Genomic DNA, 8,066 nt, shown 5'->3' with positions numbered 1-8,066 from the left:
GCCTGGCTGAATCACTTTGGTCCTCCCCCTGCACATCTCCCCTGCAAAACCAGGCCTAGTCACATAGGCAGGAAGGAGAGATAAGCGGGGAGAGAACTGGAGAATAAAAGAGACCTTAACCTATAAAAGATGTAGGGTGCACTCACTTCTTGGGACTTTAGAACAATAGCCAAAGCCCCCTTCTCCCTCTGGGGAGGAATCTGTATTATTACCTTTGAATAAAACCTGCCCAAAAAAAAAAAAAAAAAAAAGAACATTCAAATCAATTAATATGCCTCCAAAGAAATTAACTCTTCAAAACACTGATCTCTCCCCAATACAAAGAATAAATAAGAACTCCAGAAATGTAGCAAACATCTGATTTCCGTGAAAGTACAAAGAAAAGACTAAAGCAGAATCCGGTAAGACTTTGAAGCTACATCCATATAAGCTATTTTTATCTACAGTAAGCATGTAACATTATTCAGGTATGAAAAACCACAAACTAAAAGAAGATTCAGAAAACACTGTGATCACTTCAAGTAATAAATGCCTGACTTTGGATGTGAAAAAGAGGTACAAGTCTCAGAAAATTTATTTCTTCCACCCTTTATTAAATAAATGCTGACTGGGCTGGGGTGTAGTTCAGAGGTAGAACACTTGCTTTGCTTGCAGGAGGCCCTGGGTTTCATCCTTAGCACTGCAAGGACGTGGAGAAATTGGAACCCTTTTGCATGGTTGGACAAAACAAATTAATTAATGCTGAACAAATATTTAAAGCGTAGAGATTTGAAGGGGCCCAAATGTCTTGGTTTTCCCATGTATAATTCATTGTCACCCAGACTCTGATTTCCACAAGGGATCAAGGTTACTTTTTGAGACTACATTTCCATTTGTGTAGTGCTCACTCACTACTGGCACAGCGTATGGTAGTGGCTTAATAAACAACGGCTGACATTACATTGTCGTTACTGTTATTATCGTCATCATTATTATAGCTAGAGGGAAATTTGATATAGGCTAAATCAATCACCTAATTTTACAGACTAAAAAAAAGTTAGAAAATGGAAGAGCACCACATCCCTCCAGTTATCCAGGGCAAGGACTACAGTTGTCTCTAGCTCCTCTGTTTCCCTCATCCCTGGCAAACAATATCACCAAACAGGCTGTCACCAGACAGGGATCCAAGGAAGTCCCTCCACTGGGTAGTGGGACCTCAACTCAGTAAGTTCTTCACTTAAGCTGCTGAAAAGAATTTCATGATGCATCCAATGCAAGGCACAAGCAGATTTCTTTAAGGACAACAAAGGTATTCACCTCCCAAAGGCAGGGTGTGGGCACCCCTCACCTCTCAGAGAAGACAAATGACGCATCCAGGCTGAGCTCTCGGATTATATACATGATTTTCTTGGAAGAAAGGTGTAGGCTCTCAGGCAAGCTTCTTTGGAAATCTAATTCCATGACAATCATTTGATATTTGGGTTTCAGTATGTTTTTTTGGTTAAGCAGTCTAGCCATAAATCAGCTGTGGGCACCTTGTATAATTCTTTGAATCTGGTGACATTTAAATGGATTATGTTTTTGTTTTAGTTGATCTGGTGCAAGCATATGCAGGAGGTTTTGTTCATTTAACTAAAGGGATAAGTATGACTGGTCATGCTCACAGATCTGGGTCTCCACCTATTAAAGGTCTCTTTTCCTCTCTCCCTGAGAGCCCACCTATCTCACAGCCCCTCTACCTCTACAGTTCACCTGCACCCCATCTCAACATCACCATCCTAGTCCAAGCTGTCTTCACCCCTCGAATACTACTTCAAAACTTCTGTCCCCCTCCCCTGCCAGGCCCTTCCACTGATTATAGTGAACTTTCCCAAATGCAACTTTAAAAAACCAAACCCTCTTTTATTATTGCAGAAGGACTAGAGCACTGTTGGAATATCTTTACAATTTTAGATAAATTAATTTTTAACATTTAAAACTTTCTATTCCCATCAGCAGAGGTTAATACTTTAGTACATGTTTGCCCCACTTGGATAACATTCATCACAATTATATCTGCATCTATTTTTATGACTTTTTAAAACCATGCTTAGGAGTACATGGTGACGCTGTAATCCCAGTGACTCACGAGGCTAAGGCAGGAGGATTGCAAGTTCAAGGCCCTGGTCAGCTTAATGTGACCCTGTCTCAAAATAAAAATCAAAAGACTAGGCACAGTACCCCTGAGTTCAATCCCCAGTGCCATAGACAAACAAAAAAAAGAATGTTTATCTCCTCCAAAGACTATGTAAAACTCTGTAAGGACAAAGGCCTTGTTTGATTCCAACTGTAGCCCCTACTCCTAGCAGAGCAGGTGACACATGTTGGTAACTTAACAAATATTTGATTAGTAGATTAATAAGTGAACGAAGTCCTTGAAAAAGAAAACAATAATTTATATAATAATATATGCATATACATACACACATATGTACATTTTATATATATATATATATATATATGTTAAGAGTTAAGACTCTTCAGTTTATAAGTACTAGACAGTGAGCTGAGTTAGCTAAAAAAAAAAAAAAAAAAGGAAATAAAAGCTGGCCTTTATTTCAACATACAGTAGTTCCTTGTGGAATCTACAGACATTCAGACTTCAGTAGAACCTAGAAGTAGCAAATCTTTGAGAACACAAGCAATAATATTCTTCATCTCTTATCTCTGTTTAGTATTGTGTTTTATTCTTCTTATTTTTTCTGCTTTTCTGCACCTGATGCCACTGCCCAAGTGTCCACCAAACACTCAGTCCAGATATACCTAAGATTCCCTGGCTGCCTCTGGAGCCTAGTTTCTAGTTTGCTAGGGAAAAAAAAATAATCTGATTGGCACAGGTGGGCTCAAGTGTTCAATATATATAAATATATATATATTTATTTGCTTGCTTGCTTGCTTTTGGTACCAGGGCTTGAACTCAGCGTGCATAACCACTGAGCCACATCCCCAGCCCTTTTTAAAAATACTTTATTTATAGACAGAGTCTCACTAAGTTGCTTAGGGCCTCACTAAGTTGCTGAGGCTGGTTTTGAACTTGCAATCCTCCTGCCTCAGCCTCCCAAGCTGCTGGGGTTACAGGTGTGCACCACCGCACCCAGCTTAGCAGCTATATTTTGATGTATGCAGCCTGCCTATAACAGCCCTTTTTCCTAGAATTAATTCCCTAACCAGACAAGATGGCTTATGCTTACATTTGTAATACATGACTGCACCCCATGATAACTAGTTCAATGGGGACGAACACTTGAGCCCACCTGTGCCAATCAGATTATTTTTTTTTTTCCCTAGCAAACTAGAAACTAGGCTCCAGAGGCAGCCAGGGAGTCTTAGGTATATCTGGACTGAGTGTTTGGTGGACACTTGGGCAGTGGCATCAGGTGCAGAAAAGCAGAAAAAATAAGAAGAATAAAACACAATACTAAACAGAGATAAGAGATGAAGAATATTATTGCTTGTGTTCTCAAGATTTGCTACTTCTAGGTTCTACTGAAGTCTGAATGTCTGTAGATTCCACAAGGAACTACTGTATGTTGAAAATAAAGGCCAGCTTTTATTTCCTTTTTTTTTTTTTTTTTTTTTTTTTTTTTTTTTTTTTTTTTTAGCTAACTCAGCTCACTGTCTAGTACTTATAAACTGAAGAGTCTTAACTCTTAACATGCACTCTGCATGTATTAGGAGAGAAAAATTAATCCAGTTCATAACAACCCAAATCCCAGTCAGATTCACCTACATGGGAAAATCAGCCTTCTGACAGCTGCCTGCTCTCACCTCTTAAGAAATGAACCAACTGTGAGATACCTTTTGCTTTATACAGAAAGGGCAGGGCTTGAGTTGGAACCAGACTTGACCTTGAGAGTCTACATCTTTCACCTGAAAGAGTCATAGGACAAAGAACAGTAATTTCTATGACATTTCTGAATAGAGAACTGGAAAAAAAGAAGGGGCAGGGTCGGGTCAAACCAAAACTAGACTTATATTTTTGGTTATTTAAGCCTCTGGCTATTTTAAAATAAACTGCCTTTGAATTCCCCCAAGGGATTTTCTTTTTCCTGTTCTTTTTGTCATCCAGTGGCCAACCCAGTGTTTCCTGGCTTCTGGAAAATCCAGGGGATTTTGAAAAAGAAAATGTTTTTTGGTTTATGGTTAAAATGGAGCTATATAGACTGTTATTTCATACCAAGGTGATGCTGGGAACCCCCTACCAGAGAGAAATACCCTCCAGGTGTGTTCAGGAGCTAAGATGAGACGATATGAAACCATCCACGCTAGTTTCTGAAGGTCTTAAGACATAGTGCACTAGTCTGGGGACCAGATGTCTGGGCAGGATTATGGGTGCAGCCTGGAGAATAGAAGAATGTTTTTTTCATCTGTGAATCCAGTTGTGTCCTTGGCTAGTTACCAGATTTCCTTCTGGTAGTCTAGGGGCATGGTCATTTGCTAAGGCTGGAATCTTAAGTGGTTCTATCACAAAACTGTCACATAAGGACCCTCACCAGAATGAAGGCTAAGATGGGAGACTGAGACCCTCAACAGCATTTTGTAAAGAAGTATATGGAGATTTCACTGTGTTGGGCATCAGAGAAAAGTCGGCAAGCAGGAGGGGCTTATTATGGCTGGAATTAGCAAATAGTAGGCTGAGCCCATAGGATGGTTCTAGGGCCCAATCCTGGGCCCATTTCAGCAACCAAGAGAAGCCTGACTAGCAATTTCCTTCCTGGGAAGTTGGCCTCAGAGGGGATCATCTTCAAGGTATGTCCCAAACATAAGTCAACACATTACTGCCAAATTCGAGAAAGAGAGGAGGGGAAGAAGAAAAAGAAAGAGGAGGAAAAGGAGGGAAAACAGAGAGGCGGATGAGCCCAGACTTACTTATGCCCTCCTGTTTGTCCCTACCAGGGTGTAGCCAGGGTCTAGGGGGATGCTGCCTGGGCCGGCTGCTGGAGTTAACCACTTTGGCCAGGAGGGGGCCCCAAATTTCACTCAAATTTGAACATCTCTGGGTAACAATCAAGTTAGACTTCACTTTACAAAAGTTATCCACCATGGTAGAGCATGGAAGGGCCCAGAAAGATCACCAGAGACCCAGAGAGAGGAATTCACTTCAAGGTCACAAGACTGAACTGTGGCTGAGCCAGGACTAGAACCCAGGTTAGATAAGCCCTGCTCTGAGATTCTCTTTTCCAACTCTTCTTAGGCATCACTTAGAGGAAGCCACCTCTACAAATATCTGCTGAGATCCCAAGAATTTTAAAATGCAACCATTTGGTAAGCGTCTGGTACATATAAAGCCCTGTGATGTGTGTGGTGTGTGTGGCAGGTGGCAGGTAGCAGAAGTGATTTATGGGATGGGGTGGAGAGGGAGAGGGTTGTGTCAAAGTCTAAGTTCATAGTCCTTAAGGCTCTCACAGACTTCTTATTGGCTAAGAAGATACAACCTAAGCTCATGAAAATTAAATAACACTATAAGATGTTCAATACATCACAGTGCTAATGTTGACTTGTAACCAATTGAATGATGAGCAATTGTCATAAAATTTATTTTCTTTCTTTCTTTATTTGTTTTTCTTTTTCTTTCTTTCTTTCTTTCTTTTTTTTTTTTTTTTTTTTTTTTTTTTTTTTGGCAGTACTGAGGATTGAGCCCAGGGAAACTTTACCACTGAGCCACATCGTCAGTCCTTTACTCTTTTTTTGTTTTGAGGCAGGGCCTTACTAAGTTACTTAGGCCTTGCTAAAGTGCTGAGTCTGGCCTCGAACTTGCGATCCTTCTGCTTCAGTTCCCGAGTTGCTGGGACTACAAGTGTGTACCACCAGGCCTGACAATTGCCATAAAAGGAAGAAGAAATGATTAGACTGTGCCTTTGCTTAGTGTTCAACAGTTTTCGGCACTTTCCTATATGTTGTCTTTGGAGTAGCCACAAATATCATCCATGGGAGAGGAGGTGGGATAGGCTATGCATATAGGGAGCTGGTGGAATTTGCACATGCACAGAAGACCATGGAAACATCCAAGGCCCGTACCCTGGAGGACCAGCCAGTATTCCTGGGGGACAGGGATCCAGGCAATTTGTGTTTCATGTGAAAGGAGAGTCGGAACTGAGGGACAATTCTTGGTTGCATGCCAGGATTCAAGAGCATGCAACACTCTGAATCTGCAGGTGGTAGTACATGTGCTAAGTGTGCTTTTTAAATGAACTCTTCTTGCCTGTGAATAGGCACATAAGCATGGTGGAGGGAAAAGCTGGTGGGTTTGGGCCTAACTGTGTGGCATCCAGCAACTTGCTTAGATTTTCTTAGTCTCAGTTTTATCCTCTGTAAATTAGAGGACTGAATAACCTCTCTGGTTTCTTCCAGTTGGAAAATTCATAGATTCTAAGCATTCTATAATTGCTTGTTTGTGAAAAATCTGATTTTCAGCTATTGGTTTTCATCATTGTCTTGGGTCCTTTTTTCCTTTATTTATCCCAAACTTTTTTTTTTTCAGTTTTACAATTGTGTTTTGTCATTTGAACTCAACCTGTATCCTTGAATTGGAGTTATCCCCAACTCATTCATAGATAGACGTGGCCAAATAGGAGTTTAGCTGATCCCCTCCAGCACTGGTTCTTGGAGCCATTGTCTCCAAAAGAAGCCACCTGTGTGCCTAATAGGCACTAAGCACATAGAGGGTACTTAATAATGCATTGGCCCTATCTCTAACGTGACTTTAGCCAATTTCCATTATTCAGGGAAGCACCAGGCACCTGGGAAGCCCTCTGTAAACATATGTTGATTGGAAAGGAATTCCTAAGGCACTGGTGGGAAAGAAATCTGCATGAGGTTGACATGTCCCTAGGGAGGGGACGCCTGCATCATTTCATACATAAATACCTTTTCTCCCACAGGCATAAATCATCTCTGTTCTCCAGAGCTCTTGGTATCATGGGGTTGGAATTGAGGGGTGGCACTCAGTTACTCCCTCCAATGGACATCATTCAGGAGCTTGGGGGAAGCTGGAAGTGTGTTGAGGTGGTGCTTAAAGAACTGAATTTAAGCTGGGTGCACTGGTGCATTCCTGTAACCCCAGCAGATGGGGAGGCTGAGGCAGGAGAATTGTGAGTTCAAGGACAGCCTCGATAACTTAGTGAGCCTCTAAGCAACTTAGCAAGACCCTGTCTCAAAATAAAAAAAACAAAAAGTGCTGGGGATGTGGTTCAGTGGTTAAGCACCCCTTGGTTCAATCCTTGATACCAAAAACACAACAAAGAAGCAGACAAACTGAATTTAAGAGATGTCAGGTTGTCTGAAGTTTTTAAGTGGGAAAAAGGTCAACACCGGGTAGGTGGACACTGTGTTGCCAGGGCAGTGGGGGAGCATGGGACCCTCTCTCCACAGACTTCCTGGGCTTGGTGTCATATTCAGTGTGGATTGGAGGAGGAGGGTGAGCCAGAGAGCCCCTGTGTCCTCTTGCCTGAGCCCACTGCTCTGATTCCCAAGGGGACCCATGATGAGCTGAGCCCCCTCCTCTTCTTTCCCTGCAACAGACAAACACCAGCTCCCCTCCCCAGGGGTCTGTTAGAGTATTAGAATGCTTTCCCTCTCGGGCTTCTAGTGCTATTAAAGAAATCCTTTTAACTGAACTCACAGACTTCCTTGACTCATCACCAGAGAAGACCAGGAGCTGGTTTGGAAGCTCAATACTAAGGGCCTATTTCTCCCACCCCTTCAGGAACAAACCTTGCTTGAGAGAGGGACCCTACTCTCCCTGTTTCCCCATCAGCTGAACTTCACTGCCAGGTCACCTTCTCCCAGGATTCTTGCTCCAGTACTCACAAGCATTTTCTACCATCTCAGACAAGATGCCTAGCATTTCTTTTTTTGGCATTGGAATTGGCAAGTGGCTGCCCTTGTCTGATGTGAAGTCTTCAGTCCATCAAGTGTGAACCCCTAGGCTCTTCTATACTTCCTTCTCAAGTGCCACCATTTGGTGTGGTTGCACCCTTCCCCAAAATGGCTGGAGTATAGTGGGGTACTCTGCTCCAGGCAAATGTGGGAATGCAGTCTTAGATTGG

The sequence above is a fragment of the Sciurus carolinensis genome, chromosome 5 (genome assembly GCF_902686445.1).
Source record: "Sciurus carolinensis chromosome 5, mSciCar1.2, whole genome shotgun sequence".
Taxonomy (NCBI): domain Eukaryota; kingdom Metazoa; phylum Chordata; class Mammalia; order Rodentia; family Sciuridae; genus Sciurus; species Sciurus carolinensis.
Note: the sequence above shows the minus strand (reverse complement) of the source record.